This window comes from Dipodomys spectabilis, unplaced genomic scaffold (assembly GCF_019054845.1).
Source record: "Dipodomys spectabilis isolate Male_0828 unplaced genomic scaffold, ASM1905484v1 ptg000006l, whole genome shotgun sequence".
In the NCBI taxonomy this organism is placed as follows: domain Eukaryota; kingdom Metazoa; phylum Chordata; class Mammalia; order Rodentia; family Heteromyidae; genus Dipodomys; species Dipodomys spectabilis.
Window position 1 is genome coordinate 20,106,436 of NW_024870683.1, and position 17,423 is coordinate 20,123,858.

Sequence of the window (17,423 nt, forward strand, 5' to 3'; positions counted from 1 at the left end):
CACTGTTTGAAGCCAGCCTAGTCAGAAAGGTCTGTGAGACTCTTATCTCCAATTAACCAGCAGGTATGGCTCAACTGGTAGATTGCCAGCCTTGAGCAAAAAAAAAAAAAAAAGCCAAGAGAGAGAATGCAAGGCCCTGAGTTCAAATCCCAGTCCCACTACAAAAAAAGAAAACAAATCATGAAATAAAAGTTAGCCACACCGGGTATTAGAATAAGTAATTATGCAAGAAAACTATGTTGAGAAAAATGCCTTACTTAAACACAGTCTTAGAAAAGTCTATCAAAAGAAAGAAAATATATTTTGATATAACAAGGTGTCTGCTTAGCTACTTCTACAGCAACCTGTACTGAAAAACATGAACATATTGATGAACATTGAGAAAACAATAAAAAGCAGAAATGAAATGATCAAACAGAATAATGGAAATGTATGGGAGGAAAGGAATTTCCATGGACTTAAATGGCAATGGAGCTGGACTGAGGGAAAATAATTGAAGTAGCACCCTCTAGCTTTGTCCTGTGAAGTAAAGGGTAGTGGTGAGCTAAAAGACCACCACCAGTGGGCTCAGCCTTGCCTCTACCTGCTCTGACTCCAGACAAGGGCAGATCTACAGAAAAGGCAGAGACAATGCAGGTTAATGTGGAAGGGGTTTTTGCGCTATTTAGTCCAGAGAGCAGAGCTAAGAGAAGAACATATCTCATTCTAATGGAATGTCCTTAACAAATATTATGGATTATAGTAAAACTTTGGTGAAGTTGCTCTCAAAGAGATAGTGCAAAGACTTGAGGATAATGCATCTACTTTGATCGAATGTCAGAATCAAAGAGAAAACACAGTTTCTTGTCTCCTGCTGCTTACTGTCTCCTTGTGCAGATTTTTATAGAGATGGAGGCTACTAGAATCCTAAGAAAAATCTGAACTACACTAGATTACTAAGATTGGGGCTGGTTCAGAACTATAGGGATGACCATGGAGAGAAGGGGAGTGGGAAATGGAGGAAGATTCTGGCACAGCAAATCCCTGCTTTGGGATTCTCAGAGCAGGATGATAGCACAAGGAACCTTTGCTTTTATTTTTTTTTTTCTTTAAAATGTACAAGGCCACACAATTGTTCCCATCACTTTTGCCACATAAAAATTGTCCTCTAATAAACTATAATGCTTTGATTTTGCTCACTATCTTAAAGGTCAAGACTTAGGATCAGACATAGGGTCTAACATATGGTTATATTCAGATGTGCACAGACTTAAGTTAAAGTCTTTCCTGGCTACATTTCTCATATATGACGTTTATAAAGCTGGCGCTTGCTGCCAATCAAGGGCTGGGAACTTTACTGACTACAAAAACCCTAGCCAGCATAGCTCTCAGGGTGGTTTGATTTCACACAGAGGATGGCTTCTCAGAAGTCCCAGGATTATGTCTAACCTGCCTCAGAAATCAAACATCATTTGTGCTGCATGCAATTAATTACAAGTCACAGAAGTAAGCCCAGATTCTAGGAAAAAGAGACATTGACCCCCACCATTACCTCTCAATCGATTGTTCTATTGTATTTTGTGTGTGTGCTCACACTAGTAATGGGCTAGAACTTAGAGTCTCCTGCTCTTAACTTGGCGTTTTCACTCAAGGCCGGTGCTCTACCACTCAAGCCATACCTCCACTTCTAAGTTTTTGCTGGCTAATTGGAGAGAAGAGTCTTTTTGCTGGTTAATGGGACTTTTCTGCCCAGGCTGGCTTTGAACTATGATCCTTAGATCAAAGTCTCCTGAGTAGCTAGGATTATAGCTTCCAGCTTCTTTATGATGTTTTGTCAAAAGTCAAAATATAAATATCTTGGCTAGATATAGAATTTTCACCCACAATAATGGGGCTATCCAATCTTGCACCTGGTCAGATAAAGAAGCAGACAGTAGAAAGAAGTAAAACAATGAACATGAGATACTCTGCTTTTCTGCCTTGTCTTTTCCCTTCTTTCTGTTTCTTTTCCAGGCTTTATCCTCCTAACCTTTTCACTGAATCTGTATAGACAGTAAAAAAGAAATTGTAAAAATTTATAACTGAATTTTCAGGCAATCAGTTAATAAGTCTCTAACTTTCATCTTAGTCTTTATTTTATGTAATAGATACTTATTTAACATAGTTACCCACTGAACACTGTGTGAAATAATCTGAATTTGTTGATTATTGATATAGGGGGGAAAGGAAAGAATTTATTTTATTCACAATTCAAATTTAAAATATTGTTCTTCAATAAAAGACCCCGAATAGCAAAAACAATCCTCAACAGAAAGAACAGTGCTGGAGGAATATCAATACCAAATTTCAAACTCTACTACAAAACCATAGTAATCAAAACAGCTTGGTACTGGCACAAGAACAGATCTCAGGACCAATGGAATAGAATTGAAAACCCAGAAATGAACCTACAGACTTATAGCCATCTAATTTTCAATTAGGGAGCTAAAAAATAGAATGGAAGAAAGACAGCCTCTTCAGTCAATGGTGCTGGCAAAATTGGTTAACTACTTGTAGAAAACTAAAGCTAGCTCCTTATATCTCACCCTGCACCAGAATCAACTCCAAATGGATCAAAGACCTAGGAGTCAAAGCAGACACTCTGGAAACATTACAGGATGGAATAGGAGAAACCCTCGGTCTCCTTGGCACAGGCCAAAATTTTCTTAATAGAGACCCAGAAACACAACAAATCAAAAAAAGGCTGGACAAATAGGATTGCATGAAATTGCAGAGCTTCTGCATGGCAAAGGACATAGCTAGCAAGATCAATAGAAAGCCTACGGATTGGGAGAAGATCTTCACTAGCCATACAACGGACAAGGGTCTCATATCTAAAATATACCTGGAACTCAAAAAATTAAATCTCTCAACAACAAATCTTCAAAGAAACAACTGCCCAATAAATAAGTGGGCTAAAGACTTGAAGAGAAACTTTTCTGAAGAGGAAAGAAGGATGGCCATTAGACACATGAAGAAATGCTCAACTTCTCTAGCCATAAAAGAAATGCAAATCAAAACAACATTGAGATTCTACCTCACCCCAGTTAGACTAGCTAGAATCAAGAACTCTACTAACAACAGATGCTGGAGGGCATGTGGACAGAAGGGAACTTTACTGCATTGTTGGTGGGAATGTAAACTTGTTCAACCACTTTGGAAAGTAGTGTGGAGGTTCCCCAAAAGACTCCACATAGAGCTCCCCTATGACCCAGCAATCCCACTTTTGGGCATTTACCCAACTGTTCACAAACAAGACCACACTAAAGCTACCAGCACAACTATGTTTATTGCAGCATTATTTACCATAGCTAAGATATGGAACCAACCCAGATGCCCCTCAGTAGATGAATGGATCAAGAAAATGTGGTATATATACACAATGGAATTCTATGTCTCCATCAGAAAGAATGACATTGCCCCATTTGTTAGGAAATGGAAAGACTTGGGAAAAAATTATATTAAGTGAAGTAAGCCAGGCCCAAAGAAACATAGGTCCCATGGTTTCCCTTATTTGCAATAACTAGTATATGTCTGAGTCAAGCAGAAAAGGTCAGGTAAGTTGATGTTAGGGAAATGAACCCTAAGATATGTATTCAAATGTTTTTTTCTTTCATGCGATTGTTTCTAACACATTTATAAGATTATTTCTTTGTTGATTTGTATGTCCCTTCCCCATGGTATAACCCCTGTTTTCACTGTATTTGATGTTGGTATAATTTGTGGAGGGGAAGGGGAAAAACAAATCCGTTTAAGTAGGGATACAGGTGGACCCATTGCAACAATGAGATGTACAAGTCGTTATGTCAAAAATGAACTTTACAACTTTGGTGGGGGGGGGGGGGAAGGATGGGATGGGAAGGGGAAACAAAGGAGGAAGCTACAATGCTTGATAAGAAATGTACTCATTATCTAGCCCATGTAATTGTAACCCCTCTGTACAGTATTTTCACAATAAAAATATATGTATAAATAAATAAAATATTGTTTTTTTTGACAGACTTTAATTCCAAGATAAATTTAACCATATCACTCAGATGCCTAAAATGATTTATTTGCTGATGCATTGCAATCCCTGTCTGTAAGGTAGACTATTCATGAAGAAAAGTTCATTTAAAATAGTCTAACACACTGTCAGTGGAAAATCTGCCCTATTTACATTTTCAGTATAGGTTAAAACTTGCTTTAATTGAAATTTTAAGATAAGAACATTTATATATATATATATATATATATATATATATATATATATATATACTTTTAAAGAAATTATAGTCGGGCACTTGTGACTCATACCTATAATCTAGCTACTCAGAAGGCTGAGATCTGAGGATTGCGGTCCAAAGCCAAACCAGGCAGACAAATCCAAGAGACTCTTATCTCTATTTAACCAGCAAAAAGTCAGAAATGAAGAGCATCAACCGTGAGCAAAACAGCCACGGGAGGGTGCAAAACTCTGTTAAAGCCCCAGGACTGGCACAAAAATAATAATAATAAAAGAAAGAAATTGTAACCAAAACTACCAGAAAGTCCTTATAGGCAAGGAAGGCATGTTACAGTACTTGCTTTCTGAGTGTACATAGGCAATTGACATCGTATATAGCCTCCACATTTCAGGGGAAGGAGACAGAACAGTTCCCTTAGGAAAGAGTTTCATATAATTTCTATAGATTGCTGTTGTGTTCCAAGAGCCTGCTAAGGTGGGTCAGAACTACTCACCAAACTCCTTGTGTTGATATGGATATAATTTAGTCCACCCATTGGAAGTATCAGGAGAACTAAGTTTATTCCAGTGCTTCTGCACAATGAGAGTTCACTTGTGATTTCTTTCCTTTCTAGTCATCTGCTCTGTGTATAAGGGAGCAAAAGGCTTGGGAAAAGGAAATGAAGTTTATTCTAGCAACATCTAGACCTACCTTCACATAATAAATACTTGATGTCTATTTTCTGGATGAATGGATGCTTGAATAAGTGAGTGATTCAATAATAGCTAGAAAGTAGCCAATCAAAGCAAGAGGAAGAGTTTCTTTTCTCGCTCGGTATATATGCCAAATTCTCCATTGAACAATATATTTTGTTTAGCCACAGAATCCACCACAGAAGCTCCATATGACCAGCAGCCTTGCCAAAGGAAGATCTCTGGTCTATATCCTAAAGAGAGAGAGCTATGGAAGGATCTAGATCTTTCCTCTTTCCAATGTCTGACTTTGCCAATGTTTTCATAAATCTATGCATGTCGATACATACTCAACCAGACACATTACACAACACACACCCCAACACCATACCCTATAATATACAATATACCTACACACAACACGTATCTAGACATGCAATGCCATACACCCACCCTGCATACCACACACATATAGCACACAAACACACCCTATATAAAACGTAACACACACTTTGTTTTTCCCATTTGAAAGTAAATTTCAGGCTCTGTGATATGTCACCACTTGACATTTTAGCATATGTCTGATGAGGATATTCTCCTATAAGCCACTACTGCCTACCAAACTCAACAAAACTTCCAGAATGTCATCTAACACACAGGATATTCAAACTTCCATAAATGACTAAGGGATTGTTAAACAGATTTCACAGGCAGATATCCGCACAGCAGTTTAGTGATTGTTGGGTCTGATGATGATAATGAAAAGTAAATTCATTTATACACTGAAACAGGAAAGGTACAAAATTCTTCATGAAAACCATTCCACTGGTTGTTCTCATTCTAAACATCGTAATTTTCACCTCAACACTTAGCAAGGTTTAAGAGGCCCAGACACTCATCTATAATAATTCCTGGAGAATTGCTCACTCTGGAATTTTATAAAGCTAGCAATAAAAAGAAAGCATGAATGGTGAGCGATTCACTCTGGATTTTGTGCTCCAAAATTTCAAACATTTAGAGATTTACAAAAGATGGAGGTCAGAATTAGACATCTAGAAACAGCAGAAAGGAAAAAGGATCTACTTCGAGTTGCCCCCATCATGAACCAGTGTTGTTTCCCCTGGGTTGGAGTGAAGAATAAAGGAAATGGAGCAGGTCTGTATAGAGCTAACTTCCAGTGTGGGGATCAGAAGCAGCAATGAGAGCTGCATGGTTCCCAACCTAGCAACAAAGCTCTGCTTTTCTGGTTGAGAGAGGCCACATGAACAGAGACAAGGGCTTTTGCCTTGCCTGTCTAGTACACTAAACAAAGAACAGATTGGCACACTGTAAGTCACTTTTAACTTCCACACATCCTTGTTGACATTGGAGTAGAACAAAAGAAAATTCCACCTATCAGACAAGGTAGAACTAGGAATAGCAATTTAAGTAATCAGAAATAAAGTATGGCTCTTCCCATTCCATCAATACTGGTCTGCCTCTATGGGCATTTCACCTCCTCTTCTGTCTTTTTCTCCACCTTCCTCTGGTGGTTTTGAGATTTGAGCTCAGGGGCTCAGACTTGCCAGGCAGGCTCTCTACTGTTTGAGCCAGTCCACCAGCCTTCTGTCTTTCTCTCTCATGAAGACATCTGAGAAGGCTTCTCTATGGGACAGCTGCTAGAGCTCCCCATTTTACTAAAAGTAAAGCCCACAGTTGTGCCACGTGCTGGCGACTCCCATTTGTCATATTAACTATTCAGGAGACTGAGATCTGGAGCATCGTGATTCAGAAGCAGCCCAGGTAGAAAAGCCCATGAAACTCCATCTCTAATGAGCAAAAAGCCAGGCTGGAAGCACACTTCAAGTGGTAGAGTACCACCATAAACAAGAAAGTGGAGTTGAGTGAGAGCATCAGGTTCTGAATTCAACCCTCAAAACCTACAGTTCTTAGGAGGTTCTTGAGACTCCTCATGAGTCATCCTTATATTTCTGTCTGCTCCTTCCCTGCATTCTCTCCTTTGCTCACTGCCTTCCAATCATAGCCTACTGGGAGTCACAAGCATGTGTGACTACCTGACACAAGGCTCACCCTCACCTTAGAGCTCCGCAGTTTAGTTCTGAAATGTTCCACAAAGGCCCTTATGTTAGACTTACATCACCACCCTGTGGTGCTATGAGAAGTGGCAGAACCTTGAAGAGGTGGAGCCCAATGGTAAGTCTTAGGTCATTGGGTTAGTTCTTGAAGGGGACAGTGAGGCCCTGGTCTCTTCCTGGAAGCCATAAGGTAAGCTGCTTGCTGTCCCAAATATTCCCTTTCACAGTGGACTGCCTGAAAAGCAGCTAAGGCCAGCCTGTGATGGACTGAAGCCTTTGAAGCCATGAGCTCTCAGAAAACTTTCTTCCTTATAAGTGGATCATCTTTGGCATTTTATCATGGTAACAGGTAACTGCCCAACCAAGTGAGGAAATCTCTTTATAATTATAACTCTCATACCTCTGCCACAGCCACTCATTTCCTCATTTCTTTTTCTTCCCTCCTTCTCTTCCCTCTCTCCCTCCTTCCTTCCTTCCTTCCTTCTTCCTTCCTTCCTTCCTTCCTTCCTTCCTTCCTTCCTTCCTTCCTTCCTTCCTTCCTTCCTTCCTTCCTTCCTTCCTTTCTTTCTTTCTTTCTTTCTTTCTTTCTTTCTTTCTTTCTTTCTTTCTTTCTTTCTTTCTCTCTTTCTATTGTTTTTGATCCATAAAGGGGCTTGAACTTGAGGCCTGGGCACTGTCCCTAAGCTTCTTTTGCTCAAGGCTAGCACTTGACCACTTGAGCCACAGTACTCCTTCTGGCTTTTTCTGCTTATGTGGTACTGAGGAATCAAACCCAGGACTTCATGCATGCTAGGCAAGCTCTCTGTCACTAAGCCACATTCCCAGCCCTCACTCATTTCTTTACTCTATTTTGTCATAGCATTTACCACCTTTTAACATACTAACAAAAGTTTCTTATTTACTGAGTTATTTTCTGGTTACCTATGCTAGAACAAAAGCCCTCATAGAGTACGGGTTTGGGTTATTTTCTTCATAAATGTGTCCCAAATTCATAGAAGAATAGCTGGTAAGTAATAGCTACTTACTATATATTTACTTGTTAAATGAATGGAGGCATATGTGTTGGAAGAAAAATGATGTTTGTGACACATTAGCAATAGTATTCTGAGATCTCAAAGAACCAAAGAAGGCATGGCTGCAGAAGACCATAAGGACTCATTCTGGCCTATGTATAGAAGAATATCCTGGTGAAATAGTATGTTAAGAATATCTATACAGCCAGGCACAAGAGACTCACCTCTATAATTCTAGCTACTCAGGAGGCTGAGAGCTGAGGATTGTGGTTAGAAGCCAGCCCAGGCAGGAAAGTCCATGAGACTGTAAACTCCAATTAACCTCTTAATTGATGGTGACAGCCTTGAGTAAAGGAGCTAAGAGATAGCACCAAGGCCCTGAGTTCATGCTTCAGTACTGCCCCCTCCCCATGAACCAGCTGAGAAATGAGAAATGCCATGGGTCTCTCTGTCCCCATCACAAGTCCATTTTCCACAAGCAGGAGAAGGGGAACAGTTCCCACGGCTCTGTGTCAGCCACACTCTACTGCACTTCCTATGTTTGCAGTGTTCACACAGAGCACCTGCTGTGTGTGCCTACCATTCTGTAGTCCTTTTATCCACTAAAAATAAAAACTTCACTGCCCACAAGACACTAAAGCTCAGGCTTTGTAGAACACGTCTTAGTGATAAGCTACACCAAGCACAGGTGTCACCCAGACCGGCAATGTCAATAAGTCATTCTCACAAGAACAGAAAACGGAAACAACCCAAATACCAATATCAGCTTTGCTTCAGCTAGAAACAAGAAGGAAATATACTTCACCAGCTGAGCTGCTAGTGTAAGGCCTCGTGAGGCTGCTCCATGTGTTACAAACTGTTCATTTCTGTTATAAAATGGCACATGAAGTCAATGATGACCTTAGTCATTAGGATATAGACCCATGGGAACACTAGTTTTTGTTTCTTGGTTCACTACTTTTACCATATCTAAGACAGTCTCTGGCACAAGGCAGATATTTAATTATAATTAAATATCAGGGATATTGAGGAAACTTGATCAAAGAATCAGGCAAGCTAGGCGCTGGTGGCTCATGACTATAATCCTAGCTACTCAGGAGGCTGAGATCTAAGGATCATGGTTCAAAGATAGCCCGGGCAGAAAAGTCCATGAGACTCTTATCTCCAAAAAACTACCAGAAAACCAGAAGTGGTGCTGTGGCTCAAGTGGTAGAACACTAGCCTTGAGCTGGAGAGCTCAGGGACAGTGCCCAGGCCCAGAGTTCAAGCGTCACGCCCAACAAAACAAAACAAAGAATCAGGCAAAGCTGTTGTAAGGTATCTCAGTGGACAAGCAAACAGAGAAGCCAAATTTGGGGAGGTTGAATTGGGAGTCTTTATTTGAGAGCCAGCATCTGCAGATGGACTCCTGTCCCAAAGACCTGCAGCCCAGCACAAAACCCAAATCAAGCTTTTAAAAACAAAATCCACAGTTTTGGGTGGAGCACCCAAGCTCAACAAAAGCAGAACTTATTAGGCAGTAGCTCAGGTACCAGCTCAAGGGTCAGCTAAGCCTTCCATATAGGAAATATGCCCCAAACTCTCCATATGTGGAGATGATCAGAGGCAAGCAAATCGAACCATTTAGGGGAAATGATGGCCAGCATTCTACAAAGATTTCCTAACCTTATGACATCTGCATTTCTCTGAAGCAGAGCTCTCCTAGTTCACTTTCAGGTAGGCATCTGAAGTTCAATGAATAACATCGCTCACCTCCAGGCTTTTCAGCTCTGGGGGGAACCTCCTCCACCAGCAAGGCACCAGGATGGCTGTAAGAAGTTACTTAAACTCAGCTTTCTGCCCATTTGGAGGCTGAATGCATATTATGATTACAGTGGTAGATCCCTTCCTAAGATGACTCTCAAATATTTCTTACCATCCTTGTCAGCACATATCAAGAGGTAAAAAACGGGCCAGGCATGGAAGTACCACTTGTAATTTCAGCATTCAGGAGAATCTGAGGCAGGATTATCAGTTCAAGCTCAACCTAGGCTACATAATGAGACCCTGTCAATCAATTATTAGTTCAATCTGTTTCCTTTTACCTGAGTTAGTATTGGACTTTTTATTTGTCTTGACCAATAAAATGCATTGTATGTTCTTTTCTTTCTTCTTCTTTTTTTTTTTTTTGGTCAGTCACGGGACCTGAACTCTGGGGCTGGGCGCTGTCCCTCAGCCCTTCAGCTCAAGGCCAGCACTCTATCACTCGAGCCACAGGGCCACTTCTAGCTTTTTCTGCTTATGTGGTGCTGAGGAATCAAACCCAGAGCCTCATGCATGCAAGGCAAGCACTCTACCACTGAGCCACCTTCCCAGCCCACATTGTATGTTCTTAAAAAGACGTTCAGCTTCTGCTTTTCCCCTGGAGAGCCACTGAATAATAATAAACCCTTGAAAAGGTGAAGTGGGGCCAATTAGCCTTAAAGCAATCTCAGACATTCAGGAAGCAGTTGCAAGCATTCAAAAAGAAAACCACTCTCGGGGCTGGGAAGGTGGCTCAGTGGTAGAGCGCTTGCCTTGCATGCCTGAGGCCCTGGGTTCGATTCCTCAGCACCACATAAGCAAAAAGAAAAAAGCCGGAAGTGGTGCTGTGGCTCAAGTGGTAGAGCGCTAGCCTTGAGCTGAAGAGCTGAGGGACAGCGCCCAGGCCCAGAGTTCAGGCCCCACGACCAGACCCAAAAAAAAAAAAAAAAAAAAGAAAACCACTCTGAGATGTTTCAACTCCAGCTGACTTCCAGCTACAAGCAACTAGTAGATGATTGGCTCCAGCCAACCCATCGTATAGCTAGCCATCCCATCAATCGTTCTGTGTCCAGTTTGAGTGTTGTAGTGGTTTTGTTGTAATAAGCCACCAAACTTTGGGGTGGTTTGTTACATGTGTTGATAGCTAAGATAGATGCAATGGTTTCTTTTCTAACATGCTATCCTTTCTGCATATATACATAAAAATAGCATGGAGGTAGATACCAGTATCTCATATCTCACACCTCACATCTCACTCAAGAAATATGGAAGGCTGAGAAAAGGAGGATTAAGATTTAAGGCCAGCCTGGAAATACACAAGATACTCCTTTTGAACCAACAGCTAAGCTCAGTCGCACACACCTGTCATCTAGCTGCACAGGAGGCTGAAGCCAAGAGGATCACATTTCCAGGTCAGCCCAGAGAAGAAACATCATCAGACCCTATCTTAACAGCAAGAAACTGGGCATCGTGGTGTGCACCCATCCTCTCAGATATGATGGGAAACCTCAGATAGGCAGATTGAAGTCCAGGTGCACACTCAGAGAGGAAGTGAAACCCATCTGAAAAATAAGTGGGCCATGTTTCACCCTCCTAACTCTCATTTTTTAAGCACATGTTAATCTTCAAAGGGGCTTTATCACAGTATTTCACATGTGCATTCAGAATATACTTTAATCAGGTTGAACCTTCACCTATTCTGGCTCCCATAGTCTCTTACCCTGCTATTCAGCAGCTTCCAGGGACTTTTCTTTTAGCCATCTTTATCCACAGAGGCAAAGAATTTTGGAACTGTTCTCTCTAACCATGTCCTCTTTTCCTCCTCCCACCTCCTCAAACATTCCCACATTTATATGTGTGTGTGTGTGTGAGAGAGAGAGAGAGAGAGAGTGTACACATATGCATACATTAATCCATATGTGTTTACATTTAGATTTAGCAACCATATATCAGGGAAAACACAAGATTTTTCTTACCTTCTGAACCTGGCTTACTCAGATTAATGCGATGATATCCAGAGCATCCATTTCCCTGAACATAGCAGGTGAAATAGATCCTATCTGGGGCATGGGTACTAGAGGGAGAGGAGAAGGAAGAATGGAGAGGGGAAAGAAGGATAAATATGGTCAAAAAAGCTTATGTACACGTGTAACAATGGAACATGGTGCATGCTGAGAGGAGGGGGTGAGAAAGAGCGATGGAAGGGTGAGTTGATTCTAGGCATCTTGTGGGCATCCCGGGACATGTCAAAATGAAATCCCTTGTCCAACTAATTGATGCCAATAAAAAATAATAATAAGTGCAAAACAGGGATGCTGGAGATGTAGATCAAGGGTAGAGCTTGGCAAGCTCAAGGCTCTAACTCAAACCCCACTATTACTAAAAAAGTAAAAAGGAACTGAGTGCCTGTGGCTCATGCCTGTAATCCTAGCTACTCAGGAGGCTGAAATCAGAGGATTGTAGTTTGAAGTCAGCCCCAGCAGGAAAATACATGAAAGACTCTTGTCTCCATCGGAAAAGCTGGAAGTAGAGCTGTGCTCCAGTGGTAGAGTGCTAGCCTTGGGCACAAGAAACTTGGGGACAGCATCCAGGCCCTGAATTCAATCCCTAGGACTGTCACCAAAAAGAAAAAAAAGACAAAGGAAAGGAGGAAGGAAGGAAGGAAGGAAGGAAGGAAGGAAGGAAGGAAGGAAGGAAGGAAGGAAGGAAGGAAGGAAGGAAGGAAGGAAGGAAGGGAGGGAGGGAGGGAAGGAGGGAGGGAGGGAGGAAAGGAGGGAGGGAAGGAGGAAAGGAGGTGAACAGGCAGGCAAGCAGGCAAGGATTATCACAAAAGTCAGGAAATAAGATTTGTAAAGAGAGTTGCAATGATGGAAGAACCTATGCAGAGGTGGGTGGGAAGCCTCTTTTTTCTGCCAAGGACCATTTGGATAGTTCTAATATCATTCCAGGGCCATACAAAACTACCAGTACAGACTGAGGGACCTCAGGCAGCTGACAAGAAGCCTGTGTGTCCAGCCTGTCATGTACCAGATGATTTCACAGGCCTCATAGGGTTTACAGGCTGGACGTTCCCTACCCCTGGACTCATAGGACTCAGTAGTTTGAAATGTGTGTAGTTCTAGGAAAGTGAAGGGTATGGATGGAGTTGGGAGAGATGGAAGAGAATGATGTAAGGAGTGATATTGACCACAATGTAGTGTTCTCATAAACTGATAAGGTGAATGGTAACCCCCTTGTTCCACTACTTAGAGACAATAAAAATAGAATCGAAGAAATGAGATTTGCATAGTTCTAACACTGAGATGTTCTATCATTCACTGGCTCTGTGTATCTTGTGTGCGCTTTTCTATCTTCATCATTGTCTCTGTTTTGTTTTAAAGTACAATGTACATACTTTGGAGAGGCAGTAGAGAGGTTAAGCTGGGGCTCTGAAATCTACCAAACTTGGGATTCCAGCCCCCACTCCTTTCCTCAACCAGACTCGTGACTTTGTGCTGGTTAATTAATTGCTCTAAAAGCTATTCTGCACTTTGTAATCATCTAGGGAGCTTTAAAACATTCTGAAGCCCAGGTGCCACCTGCAGAGATTCGGACTTAATTGGTCTAGTTATATCACGGCGTCAGCATTAGTAGTTTTAAAAGTTCCCTGTGTGACTAATGAGCAATCTCAGCTGACAACAACAGCCCTGAGGCTGGTTTTCTCCAACTGTGACAGAGTGATGATGATGACACACACCTTATCAAAGGGTTATTATAAAAATGAAGAATAGTAGTGAACATGCCTGGTATTCTATAACTGGCTGCATAGCCCAGGCTGGCCTTGAACTTGTGATCCTCTGGCCTCTCAGCCTCTTGAATGTTGGGAGTATCGGTATGTATTACCACACCCTGCTTTAACTACCTCTTACTGTTAAACTTACTGCTCAACTGCCCTGCCTATTCCTTTCAACGAATTTTGAAGTTTGAATACCACTGATATGTCATGAATAATATAAATAGTATTTTTTTTAACTTTTAAATCAAAGATAATGAGAACATGGATACAAAAAAAAAAAAACAAAAACAGAAGACAAGAACTCCAAAATGTTCTTCAGAGTAAGAGATGGAGGGAAAAAAAAAAAAAACCAACAACAACAAAGAAAAGGAAGCAGACCAGCCTTTTCATTTCAGCTATCTAGAGATACAATCTCTCAGTTAGTCTCTTGTAATTTTCCAAGTTTATTTGAGGGACTCAAAAGCCAGTGTCTGCTAGACTTGTAGTGAGAGGAATCTTAGAAATGCCAGTGTCCAGTACACAGAATGTTCTCTTTGTTTAAAGATTTTGTTTTCTAACCCAGGAAATAGTTAAGTATGAATTCTCCCATGAACTTCTATAATGTTCTAAACAATTGGTATTTATTTAGGACATAATGTTAATTTCTGCTTGGATGTCGTGTTGCTGTAGTATTTAATTGTTCTATGTATGTGACAGAGAGGATTTATGCTTTTCTAAGCCAATGAGGAAACATGCCACTAGGAAAGATTCATGCCCACAGAAGTAAAAATATGCTTCATGACCTCAGAATCAAAGATTGTTTTTCTAACTTCATGGATCAATTGGACCCCTTCGAAAGATAGTGCTAAAGAGATTGTTCAATCCCCCAAACTCCGAGTAACATAAAGTTTATTTTCATTATGGAAACTGATTTATCACTTTTTTTTTTTTGAAAACCCACTTTAGTTCAGTGATTATTACTCCAATTCCTTTGGGCTGTTACTTAACTGATCAACACGGAACTACAATGTCTACCAAAGGGAAGTAGGGTAGTAATGAGGTGCTTTAAACAGCTAGGGCAGTATGAGGTTCTGAGAGGAGTTGAGGAACTGCCTGGCCTGGCCCTCAGCAAGACTCCACCCAGTGCATCTGGCAAGTGCCAAGAATAATAAGTGCATTTTGCAGAGACTGCCCTCTCCAGCTCTGTCCTCTGACCTCCTTCCTTCTGACCCTTTGACCCACCCAACAGGAGCTGCTCCAAGCAACTGTGCGGAACACCTGGGAGGCGAAAGAACTCAGCAGAGGCCCACAAATCAACATTCCTCCAGGAATGAACACGATGCTATGCAAGTCAACCAGTTCAGCTGTTATCCTTGCCACACCAGAGATCTGGGCTTCCATCCAAACGTCTTCATTCACCATTGACTATTACAAGCCAGGCCCCCAGCCCTGTCTCCTGCCACCCTTCCTCTCCTCTCATCCCTCCTCCACCAGGACCCCTCTTCTCCCCATCTCTGTACCAACCCCTCTGTTAGTCTCTCCACTGTGCTTTAGGAAACCCCAATTCTATAAGGAACAGAGAATCTCCTTGGTTTGTAAGTATTTCCTTAAGCACCCGCCTCCCAGCATTAATAAAACCAATCAGCTTCCTTCCTAAACCCCAAGTTCTATCACATGCAGTCATGTTCTTAATCAGAACAACACCAGCCCTTCTCCCATACCCAATTCACTACCATATCTTGACAATTCTAGCTCTAACCACTTCATGCACTGAGGGAAACCTAGATAAGGCCATTTATTAGCCATTCTATTATTCTTTTCAGATTCTATTACGAAGTTTCCAGGATATCCTTAAATATAGAGAAAAAGTACAGCAAAAGTCCCATCTACCCATCACCTAACTTTATCAGATCTTAACATTTTAAATATGATATCTGATTCCATTTCATTACAAAGCACTTACTTTTAAATATTTAAATTATTTTTTTAAAAAAAGATGAAAAAGCAAGTTTGAGTGACATTCCCCAGGCCCACAGCACATACCCAGCGTGGTGTCGAAGACACAGTACAAAGAATCATCGGCTCAGTCGTACTTGGCACAAATCTATGAGCCTCCCTGGATCTCAGTCCCTTATTCTTTCCAAATGTTCTTTTTAATATGCATCATTGAATATGTGTGTTATGCATGTGCATACCTGTGTGTGTGTTTGTTTTTTCAGTGCTAGAGATGAACCCTGAGACTTGTGCATGTTAGGGCAAGTGATTTACCACTGAGCTACATCTAGCCTTTAGCTTCTTGAGACAGGGTTTCACTATATAGCTCAGGCTAGCCTTGAACTTGCTATGCAATCCAGGCTGGCCTTGAACTGCAGGTATTCCTGTCCAGTTTCCCAAGGACTGGGATTAAAGGCAGGTACCACCACACCATGGGAGTCAATAAACGTGTATTTCTGTAGGCATTTGTTGAATCCATATTTTTCTTTTTTATATATCTGACCAGGTTAGACCTTCTATTTTCTTTCTTTATTCTTCTCCCCATGTATTTTATCTTTCCATTTAATAACTATTTCATAAACATCTACTCTGTGCCTAGCGCTATTCAATCTTTTAAAATACCTATCTGTTGGTCTTTTTCTCTAGAAGCTTTCTCTCTTCTTATATTTCTTATTATATAACCATCTTGAATCTAAAGTCCTTTTTTCTTTTTTTTTTGGTCAGTCTTGGGGCCTGAACTCGGGGCCTGGGCACTGTCCCTCTGCTCTTCAGCTCAAGGTTAACACTCTACCACTTGAGCCACATCAACACTTCTGGCTTTTTCTGCTTTTATGGTCCTGAGGAATTGAACCCAGGGCCTCATGCATGCAAGGCAAACACTCTATTACTGAGCCACCTTCCCAGCCCTCCTGTTTTCTTTTGTGGTCATCATCTTTATCACCTCTTCTCATACTTCTATGACCTAACTGATTACAAAACCAAAGGGGGCATTATTTTGTTTGTGTTGTTACACTGAAATAATGTGTTCTCTGAACTTATTTTTCAAAATTGATTAAGAAAGTTTTTCTTATTGAGATGTTCTGATTTTTTAACAGTAGCACCTTTTAATTTAGAAAAACAAAAACAAAAAATACAAAAACACCCCTTTCCAGGCCTAGCTGAATCATCTCCACGCTACATACCTACTTCTAGGCCTAGACCCATGCTGCTTCTAGCTACTTGGAATAATTTCAACCAGGATTGGTCAAAGTTCTCTAGAGATTTGGATGCTCCCATCTCTGCTCTTTAACCAACACCTAAGATACAGAAAACTCCCTCCCCAAAAATGTTTTTGGTGTTGTTTTCAATGAAGTTAATCATTAATTTGGTACATCCTATTTCCTGTCAGCCCATTGGCCTCCAGACTAGGGAATGCTTCATTTCACAATGAAAGGCTCAGGTGGGAAAGAATAGGTCAAAGAGCTGGTGAAGGAGGAACTCACCACTGTAAAAGGGCTCCTGAAACTCTGAGCGGGTTAAAGAACTGTCAGAGGAGGGACTGAAGCAACTGCAAATACTTGGCCTCCTTATTAATCCTCCAGGGGCAGAAAACATATTCTAAGTGGGAGAAGGAACAGCTGCAGACCTACCAGCACATTCCACAGAAGTCACAAGAAAATGGATGAGAACTCAACACTCGGAGATGCTTCCAAAGAAAAGCACCAGGAAAGGGGATTTCGGGAGCGTCCTCCCTTAGAAAGTGAAGAATTCAACTGCAGGCATCTGGAAGACTCCACTGGGCCAGATAGTAAAGATGGCAGAGGATGGCCCTAGAAAGGTCCTACATAGACCAGTATAGACAGCTGGTATCAAGTTAAATATACCACTAGGAAGGGTTTCCTCTCTCCAAG

At 41.2% G+C, this 17,423-nt stretch overlaps 1 protein-coding gene across 2 annotated transcripts in view; it reads right to left on the reverse strand.

Annotated features, from left to right (window-relative positions):
• The window catches only part of Lpar1 (lysophosphatidic acid receptor 1), a 282,752-nt gene that overhangs the window by 235,305 nt on the left and 30,024 nt on the right, over positions 1-17,423 (reverse strand). The gene's annotated exons all lie outside the window — the stretch shown is intronic.